The sequence below is a fragment of the Anser anser genome (assembly GCF_964211835.1).
Source record: "Anser anser genome assembly, chromosome: Z".
NCBI lineage: Eukaryota > Metazoa > Chordata > Aves > Anseriformes > Anatidae > Anser > Anser anser.
In genome coordinates, this window is record NC_139723.1 from 61,190,471 (window position 1) to 61,207,772 (window position 17,302).

Genomic DNA, 17,302 nt, shown 5'->3' on the forward strand with positions numbered 1-17,302 from the left:
TCCACTATGTGGACCCATCAGCAGAAAGCTGTTCACCCATGTTTGTCATTTCTAACAAATACCATACTCTAAATGCAGTTTCAATTTGGTTCAGTGAGATGAGCTGAGTGTTATGTTTACTCTGTTTTATTGTCTGTTTGGAGACACACTCTGAGGATCTCAGAAGGTTTTGGTCAGCTCAGAGAAGTAAGCAACACAGAAATATTTTTTTTTGTCAGAATGTGCAGATTTGCAAATAGAGTTGGAAATTTCAGGAGAGCAACCTTGCATGAATATGCTTTGGCAGCAGTCTGGCAGAAATATGGGAAGAGAACTGTCTACCATGGGGCAGTTCAACATTTCTACTTCCCATCTCTAACAGAGCAAAGATTCCCAGAGGTGCTAAAATAGAGCGGCTGACCACAGTCCTCCAGTTACAAGAGGTGTGCAGCCTTGTATGTCTGGTGCCCTGATTGTGCAAACAGCCTCATGTACACAGACAAGAAGTCCCACTGAATTCAAGACACTATTTACTTTAAAGCTATTTTGAAGACTAAAGCATAAACAATAGATCTTATCAATTGCTCCTCAAGGCCTGAACTTCTTGACTTTATTCAGTCTGGAACTTCAGACTTCAGACTTTATTCAGTCTTCAACTTCTGGGATAAAGTCTTCCGATGTTAAATAAAATATACTATGGCTCATAAACATGATCAGGGATTTCAGGTAGAGGAGGAGAAGTTAACAAAAAAAAGATATTGCAGTAGGCTAAGCAAGATGTACTATACATATAAAAGGAGATCAGCTTCTGCAGATTGGAGTTTCATTCCCAAAACAGTTGTCAATACCAGATTTTTATTTTTTTTTAATTTTTATTATTATTATTTTAAAGTAATAGTTCAGTTGTAAGGGACATACAGAGATCATCAAATCCAACTGCCTGACCATTTCAGGGCTAGCCAGAAGTTAAAGCACGTTATTGAGGGCATTGTCCAAATGCCTCGAACACTGACAGGCATGGGGCATCAGCCATCTTGCTAGGAAGCCTGTTCCAGTGTTTGACCATCCTCACAATAAAGAAATTGTTTCTAATATCCAATCTGAACCTCCACTGGCACAGCTTTTTGCCATTCCCTTAAGTCCTGTTGTCAGTGATCAGGAGCAGAGACTGGCACCTCCCTGTCCACGTCCCCTCCTCAGGAAGTTGCAGAGAGCAGCGAGGTCACTTCTTGACATCCCTTCCTCCAGATGAGACAACCCAGGTGTCCTCAGCCTCTCCTCACAAGACATGCCTCCAACCCTTTTACCAGCTTTGTTGCCCTCCTCTAGAAGCTTTCAAGTATCTTAATGTCATTCTAATATTGTGGAACTCTGAACTGCACACAACATCCAATGTGAGGCTCAGTTTTCAGCCAAACCCCCTTATGAAGAAAGGCATGTGAGGCAGTCCCAGAGGCTGGGGAGCTCCTTGGCTAAGCAGGAAATAGCAAGGTGAGGAACAGAGCCTAGCACCAATTCCTCAATAATATTCACTACCTGACCCCTTCTGTTTGGATTACAAGCCAGGAGATGACCTTGAAGCCCAGCCCAGACTAGACTTTTCAGCAAACACAAGAAAAGACATGGCTGGAGTCCCACTCCCGTGGATGATTCTTCTGGTGGTTTTAAGGCCCTTTCTTAGGGAAGCTGGTAGGAACCCTGCCCACGTGGAACAAGAATATGGACCCTCATTTCTCTCTCCCACTCTCAACTGCGTTTTCTGTTCACTGCATGAGCAACATCGCCTTGTTACTTTGTGAACAAGCCAGGTAAGTAAGCAAGTTTCAGACACCAGCCAAGGCACTATGGCTCTATGGCAAGCTTGGCAAGCTGGGGACACCTTGTGAGCTGTCCCCACTTTACTGTACGCTGCAGAGAAGCACAGCAGGACTGTCTGACTGCACATACATCCAGTGTGTGGCAGACACATAAACACCCTGGAGATTTTACTGGGAGAAATAAAAGAGCAGAGGAAAGTTGGCTTCTTCTCAAATTAGGCAGCAGCTGAACAGGAGGATCAAAATTTTGGACACAGGCAATTAAAGTGTCAGTCTCTGAATGTGGCTACTGGTGCCTAGAAAGAGATTAATTTCAATCTGCATTTCAGACATGCTTACTAGAAGAAGAAATACTCTCAGTTCAGACTAGGATTTAGCAACAGTGCCTGGTCAAATAAATGCTAACAGACTGCAAATATTTTTTGAATTATATGTTAATTATACTGGTGATGCTACTGTAGATATTAATGAAAATGCAAAGCATATGGTTTGGAGAAACAATTAAAAGTATGTCTTGTGAGATGGGGTGATATTCAATCAACAGAAGTACAAATATGTGTGTTTCTGGAGATGTCAGAAAAAGCTTGAGCATTTGACACTGAAATAAACTGGCTTGCATTAAAAGGTAGCTTGGGCAAAAGAGAAAATTTTTTACATATTTTATACTCTTTCTGTGAGCAGATTACAATATAGTGGACCTCTTAATAGTGTTAAGATAAAGGAATCATTGAGTTATTTTTACATTTTGCACATGATGTTAATCATATTTGTAGCTTTATGGTTTTGAATACAATGACTTTTTTATTTTTAGAATCCAAGCAATACTTCTATGAATTTGTTTCATGCTTATTTCTTTATAGAGCTGCATAGAAAGGTCAAAGAAAGGGTTTTCTTTTATATTATGGCAGCTCCTAATAATAATAATAATGCATTTTACTTATTAGGAATATAATATATATTAAAAAAAGAAGATTTACACAGACCTCTTTTTTTTTTTTTCCTGCCATCTTTATGGGTTCTTTTGTGAGGGTTGTCCATATTATTGGCATGAGCAAAATTTTTTAGTAATGTTGAATTTCTTTAATGTCAGGGTTGACTTTTCGAGTGTCCCTTGCCTTTCTCTTAGAATTCACATCCCTTAATGATTTCCATCTAGATCTTTTCAATACATTTAGGATCCTTCATTCTAGCTTAAATCCACAGCTACAATTCAGGCCTCAACACTGAAGCAATATAGGAGGCTAGAATATGGCCTGGCAGCTTTGTGACAGAGCCTTAATTACTTTTCCCATTTTATCAAACTCATTATGGTACTGGCATTAAGAATCCATATTTTGCCTGCTATAGAGAGGGTTTTTCTTTTCTTTCATGGGCTTGGCACATCCATGATCAATGTCAGGAAGTTATGTAAAATGAACTGGTGTTTGTCTGCAACCACCAAATCTCACCCAGGCTTACTCAATTTGTAAAACATACATTTGTAGCTGAAAAAGACAATCTCTCTATTCTCCAGAAGGTATTTATCAAGCCTATCTTGGCACTAGCAGTACGTGGTTTATGGTCAGTTTCAGCTAACACTGGTCTCCCATAAATAAAGAACTTTTTTTACATCCATGGCTTACGGCCAAGGACTCCTTCATTCTTTCAGCATATTTACATTCAGTCTTTGTTAGTGACCATGATGCATTAGCCACTTGTCTCCAGCTTCAACTGTGTTATTGAAAGAGTATTGTGCCAATACTCTCCTGGGATGTATCCATGGACAAACTACTTTTGTGCTTATTGTCATAGTATTTCAGGACTGGGGCCTCTTTAATTAAATCCTTCAGTTTCTCAATCTCTCTTAAGATTTGCATGTGTTGTTCTTTGAATGCTTTTGAGTACTAATGCTCTAAGGCTGTTCATTCAGACAACTATGTTAGTAATAATTTTCTCTGTGTAAACCACAGTTCCAAGAAATCATTGCACCTCTTTTTTTTTTTTTTTTTGTTCAGTCTGTTTCATAATGATGGCCCTAGCCCTATCATTATCTTATCCCCTCCTCTCCCATCCACACCCTTTACAGACACTCCCTTATCATCTGCATTTATTTAGCTTTAGCTTCACAATACTGAATCTTTTCAAAGCTGCTCAAGACCTATGATCATGCCAACATCTGGATCTCCTGTGAGATTTGATTTGAATTGTAATCCCAGTTCCTGATCACCATCTACTCTCTTTTCAAGGATGCCACCCGTAGAATTACGAGATTGGCTCCATGACCTCAAACTCCCTTGGACTTTTAGACCTCCAGCACTTTCTGTGTTTCTGTTTGGAAAAAAAAAAAAAAGTGTTCCTCTATTTCTCTTCAGTACTTCTGAGATTCCAGGGTTACAATTTCATAGTGTTTGTTTGTTTGTTTGTTTTTTCTTGAAACCAACAGTACAGAAAATGCCATGTCCCCTGGACACAGTTATCATCACAAACAAAGATATTGGCTACCTGCCTTCCCCTCAGCTGCCACCCATCACCTGCAGATGCACACACCAGCATGGAAGTTTATATGCTTCCCTGTCTGCTTTCCATGAAGCTGTGGCATGCTGATTTGTTATGCTTTCTTAAGCTAATGAAGTAACTGAACATGTAGAGCAAAGGACTCACGGCTTGAAATAGCCTTGTTTTCTTTCTGTGGGTCCACACCTTGAACTCAGGATGTTCCTTTACCTGCTCCATCTTCTTCCCAGGATTAATTTATCTTGCTCAGTCTCTGGGATTGTGCTTCATTCATTGCTCATGAAGAACCTGACAGAGTGATGCTTCATTTGAAATGAGATTTTGGTAGCCTGACACTGTTCTCTGCATAAGAGAGTATTCTAAACAGTTCTTCAAAGAAAGTCTAAAGAGAGCATACACTGGAAAAGTTTTGTTATATAGCTTCAGAAGTTTTGCTATATAGCTTCAATGTGTAGCTACTTAATCCTAGTGTAAATACATTTTAGGACTGTAGTAATGTTGGCACTTGTTCAAAAGAGTAGTCCTACCTGCAGTAGTGGTTTCATGAACAAAAGTGTACTTATATGCAGACCTGACCACTTAGGCTTCTGGTTTGTTGCTGTTGACTGAGCTACAGTCCCAATATAGCTATATTAAAAAATAATAATAATAAAAAATTGGAGAGCTGTTTTCTCTTAGCTGAATATGCTTGTTCTATCAGACTGAAACATTGTAGGTCTGGGAAGTGGTTTGCAGCCCGTGGCTTGGACAGATGCACGTTTTGCTGGATTAGAAACTGGCTGGATGGCCAGGCCCAGAGAGTGGTGGTGAATGGGGTGAAATCCAGCTGGTGACCGGTCACCAGTGGTGTTCCCCAGGAGTTGGTGTTGGGTCCCATCCTCTTTGCTATCTTTATTGATGAGTTGGATGCGGGAATTTAGTGCTCCCTCAGTAAGTCTGCAGATGACACCAAGCTGGGGGAAGTGTCAATCTGCTGGAGGGGAGGAAGACCCTGCAGAGGGACCTGGACAGGTTGGATCGATGGGAAGAGGCCAATGGGATGAGGTTCAACATGGCTAAGTGTTGGGTCCTGCACTTTGGCCACAACAACCCCATGCAGTGCTACAAGCTTGGGGCAGAGTGGCTGGAAAGCTGTGCAGAGGAAAAGGATCTGGGAATGCTGATTGATGCTCACCTGAACATGAGGCGGCAGTGTGTCCAGGTGGCCAAAAAGGCCAACGGCATCCTGGCTTGGATCAGGAATAGTGTAGCCAGCAGAACCAGGGAGGTGATCATCCCCCTGTACTCAGCTCTGGTGAGGCCACACCTCGAGTACAGTGTTCAGCTTTGGGCTCCTCACTACAAGAAGGACATCGAGGCCCTGGAGCATGTCCAGAGAAGGGCTACGAAGCTGGTGAAGAGCCTGGAACACAAGTCCTGTGAGGAGCGGCTGAGGGAACTGGGGTTGTTTAGTCTGGAGAAGAGGAGGCCCAGGGGAGACTTTACTGCTCTCTACAGCTACCTGAAAGGAAGGTGTGGGGAGCTGGATGTCAGAACCTTCTCACAGACAACCAGTGATAGGACTAGAGGGAATGGCCTCAAGTTGTGCCATGGGAGATTCAGATTGGGAATTAGGAGGCATTTCTTCTCAGAAAGAGCTGTCAGACATTGGAACGGGTTGCCCAGGGAGGTGGTGGAATCACCATCCCTGGGGGTGTTCAAGGAAAGGTTGGACATGGTGCTGAGGGACGTGGTTTAGTGGGTGACATTGGTGGTAGGGTGATGGTTGGACCAGATGATCTTGGAGGTCTTTTCCAACCTTAATGATCCTATGATTCTAATGACAAAAGATTTTAACTGGACCATAATATATTTTAGGTAGAGCTCTGGAAACATTATCAGTTTTGACCTCGATAGCTAAACTATGCTCTGTAATTACTCATAGAAGACCTTCTGCAAAGAATTTTCTTCCTGTCAGGCAGTCCAAGACCTCTCATGGTATAGTCTTTGTGGATTCAGATTTGTTATAGGGTATTACCTATGCTTGGTACATTTTGCCAGTGTGGTGTGAAGGCAACAGCAAAGGATTTGATTTCCTCAGTGTTGATCATTTTAGTGTATTAACATATTTTGTACATTAAATGATTTACAAGGTATTATTAACTAGTTGGACTTTTAAAATTAACTAGCCAGTCCACTGGCCTTTGGAAAGGTTTGTTAATTTACACTCCCTTTTTTCTATCATAAGGGCAAATCATCTGGGCTTTAAAAGGGGAAAAGTTCTCACTGATTTCACAGTATGTTTTCCAGTATGAAATCACCATGACTTGACTTATTTTGTGTAACAATCCTTTTTTATCAGCTATACCTAAAGAAAAAAAAATCAAAAAATTCTGCAAATGTTCTCTAATGTCTCTTTAGACTACAGATCACAATCAGGGATTTTTCCAGTGTATTATGTAGTGTCCTCCAGTGGCAAAGCATGCTATGGCAAAAGTCTACTACAGCAGTAGCTCCCATTTGCACAGCTGTCCCCTCAGCTTCCTGGGCAGCAGGAGAAACAATTGCCAAAGGACTGACTGAGAAGGTTTGCTGAGCTGTGAAGAGCTACCACTACCTCTCCTTTCCATGCCGTAGTAGCCTCAACACTGCACATTGTCATTTCCGTGACAAGTCAGGGGCATTCACCCCTCGATCCTCTCACCTGTGAGACAAGCACAATTATTTCACTTTCCAGGGCAGTATCTATGGCCAAAAGGAAGCCAGGAGAATTTTAACTAATCTTCTCACTAGACCACACAAGTGCCCTGACGTTGGCATCTAGTCCCCAGCACAGAAAGGCTGAGCATCCAGCTGAGGGCTTGGAGGGAGTTGGTTGTGAAACACTGAACAACTGGAAGTCATTAACTTCCCTTTTGAACAACAAGAACAAAAAAAGTTTTGTTGTGTCTATGTGCCTTCAACTTCTCACTCTAAACAGTGTTCAGATTTTTAATACTTGTTGCAGAAAATAGTTTATTCCAAGTAAATACAGGAAATTCCTTTTTGGTATTCCAATATGTCTTGGACAAAGTCACTGCTGCTGTGGGTTGAGATATTTTTGCTCAGATCAGTGGTCTAATAACCTCCCCTCATTAAAGAATAATGAAGTATGCTTGTTTCTTTACTGGAACCAGATAAGTGAAGCAATAGCAGGCTCACATTGAAAGCATAAGCAACTGTTGCTTCTTAAAGCAAGGGAACCTGCAACACATATGTATGTGGGCATTGCAGCTTTTCTAGGTATTTTGATGAAAGACAGGATTAGAGAATCAGCTTATCAGCAAGAGAGTATCAGAAGAAGCAGCTGGAATAGGCCTGGGGAGCTTCCAAGTGACATATACTGTTGTCAGATCAAAAACAAAGGTAAGAGGAAGAAGACTGCTGCATATACTGCAAACCCAGGTTGCTTTTAGACAGCAGCAGGATCGAGAGGATGGTCTTTAGTCCATGATGGTGACCACAGACATCTCCAGCTGCTCTGGATTCTGTTGGTGACCAAATGGCTACCTTGGAAGTGAAGAAAAGGGAAGTTGAGATGAGAATCTTGCACTGACATGCATTTTCACGGTCGGTGTTTGACAGTTTATCTCTACCCTACTACTTTTTAGCTAGATGGTTTCAGCTTTTCCAGCCCAAATCTTGTTTTGAACAGTTACAAGTTGGAAGCAATACCCTGGAAGATAATGGAGCTACATAAATGTATGACCTGAACAAAAAGAAGCAGCATGCTCTTTTATGCAATATACTTTATGCTAGAGACCTTACTGTGAACTCAGATGGTGAAATACTTGCCTGTTGGTCTGTTCAAAAGCTGAAAGATCTTTTTGTAAACCACCTCAATTGTACATGAGGGCTTTATTATATACCAACGTGTATTTGATTTTTGTCTTTGGAATGGTTTGCATTAGTGTTCCTTGGTACACATCCAATTTAGATTTAATAAGATAGTTCTTGTCTGTTAATAATGTAACAATAATTAAAAACATATTTCTTGCCATTTAAATTCCATGCAATCAATATATTTTCTGTGCTTCTTAAAGTATGTTTTTAATGATCAGCTGGAATTACTTTTATGCAGGAAAACTGTTTTTAATAAATGAAAATTAAGGATACATTTGTAAACATTAATTTTATAAGAGAAAAGGGACTAAACAAACCCCACATAGTTTGAGCATAAATAACAAGCTACAATCAGATTAAAATTTTAAATGCTACAGTATGAAAAATAATTTATTGATAAAGATGGTTCTTTTTATATCTCTCTTTTTTCATCTGTTTCACTGTGTGAGAGTACTATTTTTCTTTCAGGTAGCCAATTTAAAATTCTAAAAAAGAGAGGATTTTCCTCATTTCAAAGGCACCTTTATTTTCAGCCCACAGAAACCAGCAGGCTGAGCTGTTGTCTGTATGCTTGGAGCCATGTTCTACATGTGCATCTGGGACCCACAGATCCCAAAGTGGGATGTTCCCCTCTGTGCCTGTCCATCCCAAGTTCCTGCCGGAGGCTGGGAATGGTCTCTGGGTCACCTTCTCATCCTGCTGCTCTTCTCCATGGGGCATATTACCCCGCTGTGGGATTCAGGCCAGACAAAAACTGAGCAGGGGAGTGTAAAAGCAGAGGAGTGGATACGATGAACCTCCTGTTCCTTCTCCTTGAGGGGCTGGGAGAACAGTGGACAATATAAATTTCCCAAATCACATGACATGAATGGCCAGAGCTCCCCAGAAGAAATTTTATTTTTATGGTACCTACCTAGCACAGAGATGCATTGGGAAGCCTGGTAAGAGATGAAGGATGTGGCTAAGATAAATAAGGTTTGGAGGTAACTCCAGCTGTATCCAACAATGGAGCTGCTCTGAAATGTGTAGCATGTGAAGTATGGTGTGATCACCAGGCCAAAGAGCTGAAAATGATGGATAAAAATAGTGTGTGGTCTCTTCCCTCCCTGCACAATGCACCTCTTTCTCCATTCCCAGCAGAGATTACCCATAACTGAAGATAGAGGCATCGTTTTGCAGAAATTTTGAAGCTAATAAGAAATGACGACTGTGTCAAGCAAAGTAGTTGGCAAGGAGATTTGTTATGTGTGGGGACCAAAGGACAGATGAAAGAGATTTTTACTTATAAACCTCTTTTATTCTTTAAATTGCTGGATGGTGGTGAGTTATTGTCTCCCCAACATGCTCTTCCTCAACGTTACTGCAGCAGAACAGATGACCATATACTCTCCCCTCATTTTAATTACACCTAACACACCAAGCACAGCAACATCTGACAACATGCAACAATGTAGTGGGTACAACTGACAGCAATTTGCACTGAAATGTTGATTTAGGTTTATCAGCACCAATCCTGAGTACTTTCAAACTTTCAAAGCTAATGGAAGTGTGTCAGAAGAACAAAGTGCTGTCTGTAAGACAAAAGACCTGGGGAGTGAAACTGACCAGCAAAGCACTGGGGTAGGTAATAGTCGGGAACTGGTCCATCAGTGGTTCTCACGAAGGCAGGTTGCACAGAGGTGCTTGCTGCACTGGGCTAGTGCTTTGTGTTCAGGGCAGTGGATAACAGAGCTCCAAGCTCCCTCTTCCTCTGTAATCCCTGAACAATTACAGCATAGACAGATTCTGTGCTGTTATGGACACTTGCACATTACTGGTGTGCTTGCCATCAACAAACATAAGCAAGCTACAAAATACCAGAAGAATACTTTATGTCAGTTTTAGCCACATTTGCACAGGAGTATTCATGGAGATAGAAAATCTCTTAAAAAATATGACAATTATTTCTAAATCAGGAACCTTGTCCAATGAAGACAGTCCTTAGGGGATACTTTCTGAAGTATATTTTGAAGACTTCTCAATTAACAGAAATCAGGAACAAATTTTCTCTGTGCAGCAGTGGGAACATTGCGGGGTTCATTTAAAGCCTGATCCCAAGCATGCTGTGATGGTGGAAAGGGCTCAGATTAAGGTCAGCAGCTGAAAATCAAGACCTTGGTGCAGGCTTAGGGCTGTGTGGCTGATGGTTGAGCACACAATTTTCCCAGCCAGCAGGTATCCAAGGCCATACCAGAGGCTACCAGCTGGTCACTATCCCATCTGTGGATGCCATCATACACACTGGTCGAGGAAACAGCTGTAATCAATTCTTCTCTTAGTGTGTCTGAAGCCCACGAGAGCATGAGCTGTACTCCGCAACGTGTAATTTTTCTGTCAGCAGCAACATGCTTCCAAGAAAGCAGAAATAAGTTCACAAAATCAGAAGAAGCTCTTGAAGACATCCTGCCTGTATAATCAACACTGAGTGAATATGCCTTCATGGAGAGTTGGATGCCCTTCACTTTTTTGTTTTGTGAATGTGAAGGAAAGGAACATTTAAGATATGAGGTTAGCTATTCGTTTCATTATCATGAAACTGCAAAATACTTAGGCAAGATTTATTTCACACTGAAAGTTAAGCTTAATGTCTTTATTTATGGAAGGGGCTGGTGACTTGAGTCTGCAGGAGATAGAGCAGACTCCATTTGTCGCTTTTCCTTTCTCCAGAGTTTTATTATCTCTTCTGTATTTATCAGACTACCCCTTCCTTAATACAGATGCATAAGACTGAGTTTCCATTCATTAACACATGCTTTGTAAAAAATCTCACAAGTCTCCCTGGTCTCACATTAATAGCTGAGGAAAGTGGAATTCTGGCCTTCCATGGGAAATGGCAATAAAATGAAAGTTAACAATTCTTGAACATCAGAAGTAAGCAGGAAGCTTGAGACTACTTAAGACCTGAGCAGAGACAGAGGAGTATAACGCTGCATTGCAACAGAGCAGGAAGCAAATTGCATGTTCATGCTTGCATGTGAAATCTTCCACATGACTACAGAGAAGAAAGGGGAAAATAATAGAAGAAAATGCATTTTTTATATTTACCACAGACCAAAGCCATCTCTGGTGCAACGTGAGAATGCTGTGGAGGTTTTTTTTCATTGTTACCATTAACACATACAAATCAGAAAAGATTTTTGTTAGGATTTCCTTAGAAAAAAAAATCATCTGCTGGCAACAATTCAAAAGTTAAGGAAGATTTATATACCACAGTCCCATTTTGTATTCCTTGGGTAAAATCCCAGATTCCCTTCACTTTCAGCTCCAAGGAGTCATTAGCATTTATCAGGTAAATAATCTGTAAAAAACAGATTATATGCCCATAAATCCATTATAATTACATTGATTTCAAAAGCATTATTGAAGATTTATACCTAAGTAACTGAGCTCACAGTTGGTAAGCTTTGTAAGGAAGATTCTAAGTATTTCCTCAAGAGAAAACAATCCTTACCATGTGTTTTTTTTTTTTTGTTGTTGTTCTAAACATCTTCACCTTCCATCATAATGAAGTGTTTTATATAAATACAACATGAGGTAATGACACTAACTGAGAAAGAAAATAAATTCACACTAGAATATCAAACTGAAGTCTTCCCACCTGTTTTATATTAACTCAGACCACCATCTTAACATTATTTAGCACAGCACTCTCATTTCATTCAGCCCATCTTTTCCCTCCTTACCTTGTCTACCTGACAAAAACTTTTCTTGTTAGTGCATTTTAATATGAAATATATAATTTACAACTTGCATCTTCACAGATTCATCAGACTAAGCACTCACATAAACTGCATTCATCAGCTATTTTCTGTTATGTATCCAGACTCTAACACACACCTTCTGTGGTGACAAACCATTCTGAAGTGTTAGCTCAGCCCTTGCTGAAGCTAGATGGAAGCCAGTAAAGTGCTGCAGTTATTGTTACAGCAAAGCTGGAATGATTTCTGATCACAGTCCCTGGAGCCCATTGTGTTGCTGCTCTGCTGACAACGCCAAGTCCATTATTACTTACACGAAAGATAATGTATTGCAACAACAAGAATACTTTAATTTAATGGAGACTGCAGGAGACGTTAATTTACTCCTTGATGCACAAGATCAAGCAATCCTAACTAAACATCTACATAATCAGTCTCAGAAATGTTTTAAATTGTTGTTGGTTCAATTATAAGGTTACCTCTTTAAGGACTGTGCAGAAAGGCAAAGAATTATTGATTAAAAAAGTTTTCTGTTTGTTTAGTGAGAATAAACATAAATATAAATTTTGTGAGATGAAGTAGAATCACATAGGCTCCAATCTGCTATAGTTCATGTTACTTATTCACATTAAGGAGGTGTGTACAGAAGCTGTGATCCATGCTAAAGCCTGTGTGGGAAGTCCACAACACCATAGGGAAAATGAGTGGATGCTTTGTAGGAATCCTGTTACTGGGGATCATGCCATGAACCTCAGATCAGCAACCTAGCTAAAGTTGTAAAGTACTTAGAAACATAGCTGAAGAGAAAAAATAAAATAATAAAATAAAATAAAATAAAATAAAATAAAATAAAATAAAATAAAATAAAATAAAATAAAATAAAATAAAATAAAATAAAATAAAATAAACAACAACAACAAACACCATCTCAGAGAAAAGTAAATGATTGGAAGAGAAGGATAATAAAAACAAAACCATGTGATCAAGTACGCCAAACATCTGCACAACCAGGTGGTTCCAGCCCAGGATCAGCTTACGTTTATTATGTAAACATAGATTTTTTTTTCCTCTTCTCACATCTCACATCTCACCTGAGGTGTCATTAGCTGTTAATTTGCTCTTATATGTCACAGTCTATAAAACAAATCTTTTTTATTATTATTATTATTTTTTTATTTATTTCAAGAAAGTAGGTATGAAAAAAAATGTTCACAAGAATGTTTCCTTCTTTGACAAGGCTCTCTGCTGGCAGAAACAGATCCCAAGACAGAGAGCAGAGTGCATGGTGTGTCCTCACCATCCATATCAGTCAGGGAGAAGAGGGGTTACAGCTCATATCACTGATGGATATCAGGTGCAAGTGCCACCTGGGGGAATAAGATCAGACAGTCCCCAGGGGATAAGGATTGATCTTAATGAGATGCCTGTTGTCCAAAGCAACCTCTAACCCTTCATCTTATAAGACAGCAGGTTTACTAGCTAACATCTCTGTTAGGTTCTGCTCTATAGCATGGAGATGTGTTCGTGTGAATGTTCTCCTTTCAGTCATCCCACAAACAGTCAACCTAGAGCACACCCAGCCTGAACATGTGTCTTTCCTCACCCATCCCCTGTAATAATTTTCCATCTTCTCTTGCAAACATAAATGTAATCTCACTTAGGAGGAAGAAACGCAAATGCTGGGCTCCCAGTGTTTGTTAATGTCTCCAGATGTTCTCCCATTTGCACTGCAGGGTGATACAGAAAGAATGCTAAGTGTGACTGGTTGTGCTCCTCTTCTCACACAGACCTCATTTCTCAAATTCCAGATTGGTTCCCACAGGAAAACTTTCTGAAAAAAAAAAAAAATCTTTCTGAAAGGCTTCTCAACTCCTTGCTAGCTCATCTTTAAGACTACTCAGCCTTTTTTACAAACATTGGGTTCACATCCCAGACCCTTCACTTTTTGAACTTGCAGATGTTAATAACGGGACCCAGGATGTTGTTATTAGCTTGAAGTTTGCTATAGGGACTCTTTTCTGTGCAGGTGTCCAAAAGGACCAACTGAAGTAGGACAAAGAAGGTGCTTTGTGCTTTTGTTGCCATTACTACCAGAAGCTCATACAAGTGAAATTATTATTAAAAGTTATTAATGGATATTCAGTTACTGGATCATGATCTGGATGAACAATGAGACCCATTCCAGCAACAAAACCCATGGTCATGAACCTGCACACACCTGCACAGTAACAAGAAGTACTGGTTTCAGCCTGACTCCAGCTCTGTTTGGGGAATGCTAATCAGTCTGTGCAATGCCATATTTTTTGGTTCTGTTTCATAGCACTTTTTAATATCTATACTGTTTTTCTCCCAATGCCTAGGATGCAGTTCTCTCCCACAGTGAGAGACATTTGGGGTGTGCAACCTATCATCTACAGTGGCACAGTCACTACAGCAACTACTAAAACACCTCAAAAGCTTATGAAGTGAAAGGAAAGAAATAGCATATTGATAGGCCCAACAGCAGAACACCCATGGCATGGAGCTCTTTACTGCTGCTAGTGTGAGCAATTGCAGGCCACATTTCTATAGCCTGGCCCCTCTGATGTTTCTCAAAGCTTGACATAACGTGTAGAGACAAAGTGCCATGCAAGAGCAGCTGCCTGTGCCTCACTGAGTAGCACCCAATTAGAACGAAATAAAAGGGAGAGTGGAAAAAGTCATCTAAAATGCCTAGGTATCAAAATGAAAACAGTGTTGTTGGGTCTTTCTGAGGGTGCCCTGACGTCAGCGAATGTGATGTTGGCTGCTAACTTTGGACACCCACTGACAGACCAGCACTGCGATCTCTAGGAGAGGCTGCTAAGAGTGTGAGGAAGCTGGGATCGTTCTGATGCAGCATCCTGCAGCTCTAGCTTTCATCTCTGAGTCTGTAACTCTGTAGCTAAAATCCGCCTTCTGTATCCTATTGAAACCAGATTGTGTCATTCCTGGTTTATTTTGCTTTCTCTCCCCAAGTGCTCATGATTTTGCTTGAGATATTCACACTTTTCAGGGACTGGTTGACTGATAATGCTATTCTGATGCACTAAATAACCATGAAAATATCCCAACACGACAGTATTATCCTTTTTCTATGTATTCAGTTAAGCTTGTTAGTGATTTTGTTCCTGGCAAATGCACTAGATAAAGCTTCCTGCAGGAACTGAAGGTATTGGTGGGTGCTTAATTTAGGTCCCTAGTAATGAAATGAGGTGAACAACCACCTTTTTGAAGTTTTGCCCTCTGGCAAAACTCATGCAGTCTGGTTTCACCTCATTCAAGAGGCTTAATGGGACATGGGTCTTGTGTGCACGCATTTGTAGAAGTAGAGAGAAGGGTTGTCAAGAGCTGGGAAACATGAGACAGTGAGAAAGAAAATAGACTTTGTGGGCTGACCTCCGATATTCCTCACCTACGTGGTTCTCCATATGGAAAATAGGTGGAGCCAGAAGAAGGCAAACATGCAGAAAGCTTTATGTACCTCCAAGTTTTTGTGTTTTCTGTGACCGAAAAACACTGTACCTCTTTACTAACTTTGCCTTGCTTACAAGTGTTTTATGACTTCGATCCACCACTGAGAGTTTGCTCAAAGCTATACTGTTTTACAGCAGCAGCTGGGGTACTGGTCTTACTCTGCTGAGACCAGCCAGTGCTGGAGGAAACACAGCAGGCAAAAGCAGTCACTGGGAGCAGCAGGACTCTGCACCAGAAGGACTTTTTTTTTTTTTTTTTTTCTTTTTCAGAGAAACCCATGGGAAAATGTGAGAGCTGCAAGGGCAAGACCTGATGGGGGTGCCCATAGAAAGATGTATATTCCAGAGAAATTCAATTAATTTAAGGACCGCGTGGGTTTCAGTATGTTAATTTTGAAGTTATCTACATATGGGACAAGCCTCAGGAGTGTTCATAATCCTAATTAGTAATATCTTGCCTCAGACTTTGGTCAGCAATCTACCCAGTTCCCTCTATATTGCATTTCCACTTTTAGATAGGTTTTTTCCAATTCCTTTTACACAGACAAATAGCAGTGAGTACTTCTAAATGAAGAGTGACTCAACAGGGCCATTACTGGGTAACCACATCTCTCCTAATACTGATACACTTCTTTAGTTGTGGTATTCCAGGCAACCACATACTTAGCCAATTCCTAATGCTGCCCCTGCCAATAACAAATCTATTCCTCCTCTGGATTTACAGACATTTCTTCCTCACTATTGAGTAGTTCACTGAAACCTTTTTCTATGGCTTCCAAGCAGCCAATTGAAGTGTGTAAAAAAATTGCTTTCCTTCCAAGTCATTAATATGAGGTGACCTTTAGTTTCACTGGGCTGTTCAACCAAAAGCTGTACATCGTATACTATGAATACTAAGGAGACAGTCCCAAAGTTCTAGAAATGGAACTCATCTCAGTGAAGGCAGCTCAGATTAGAAATTTGTTATCTCTTGATAGATGGAGTGGAAGATGGCAAATAATACATCTCTAAGCTTGAGTATTATAACTCCAACTGAAGCAGTAAGAGAATTTGAATATATACATTGCCTATTTCATTACCAGGGATCTTTCAGTTTCCTAAGCCAGACAGGTAATTAATAATGTGTTTTTTGAACAGCGATATTTTAGAACTTGGTCACTGTTTGAAAATATTTTGTGAAAAACTTTGCAAGGCAAATTTTATCCTATAGGCTGTGAGCAAGCCATTAGATATAACCATTCAATACTCAGGACTCAACTTCCTAAGCTATATTCTTTGTTTCTGTGCCATGACAGGATAAACAGAACTTTTCCAGTGAGCTTTCTTCTGCAGATACTCATAATCCTGAACTATGTTCCTACTTTCTGCCTTGAGTCTACAAAGCTTGCTTCAATTTTGCTGTTCTGGCAAACAGGTTAAAATGTACTTTTATTAGCTACAAGAGGCACTGCAAATGGAAACAAAAGAGATATAAAACCATTTTAAACAATTGAAAAAATGTGAATAATTCCTCTCAGATAACCTTCACCGTATGTTTTCATATTATTGTTTTAGTGAAAAATAAAAAGAAACTGGATTTACAAAAACTCTGAAATAAATAAGCCCCTTTGGACACGCCAGACAGTTGGGGGACTATTCTAAATTTCTTGCAGGATGGCATATTTGGGAGCTTGTAAAAAGTGCAATAATTAGCACAATAATTTCCAATATTTATTTTCTTTAAAGCTACTGAGAATGTCATCACTTGGAAAAACACCTCCTATAAAGGTAACACATTCTTTAAAAAAACTCTTCCCACTTATGTAATAATTACTGAAGATAGTATATATTTTAAAATAATAATCAGGATTTCTAGCTCTGCTTGAGGATGAGAGATCCTAGGTCATGATTCATAAGGTATTTCCCTGGAAACATCCTCAAA

At 40.1% G+C, this 17,302-nt stretch overlaps 1 long non-coding RNA gene across 1 annotated transcript; it reads right to left on the reverse strand.

Annotated features, from left to right (window-relative positions):
- Window positions 1–8,719: 8,719 nt before the first annotated feature.
- On the reverse strand, window positions 8,720–12,297 carry LOC310889921. The gene is made up of 3 exons (XR_014576915.1): window positions 11,641–12,297; window positions 11,398–11,487; window positions 8,720–10,537 (listed from the first exon to the last, which is right to left on the reverse strand). It is a non-coding gene; the product is annotated as an uncharacterized lncRNA (long non-coding RNA).
- Between the last annotated feature and the right edge of the window lie 5,005 nt (window positions 12,298–17,302).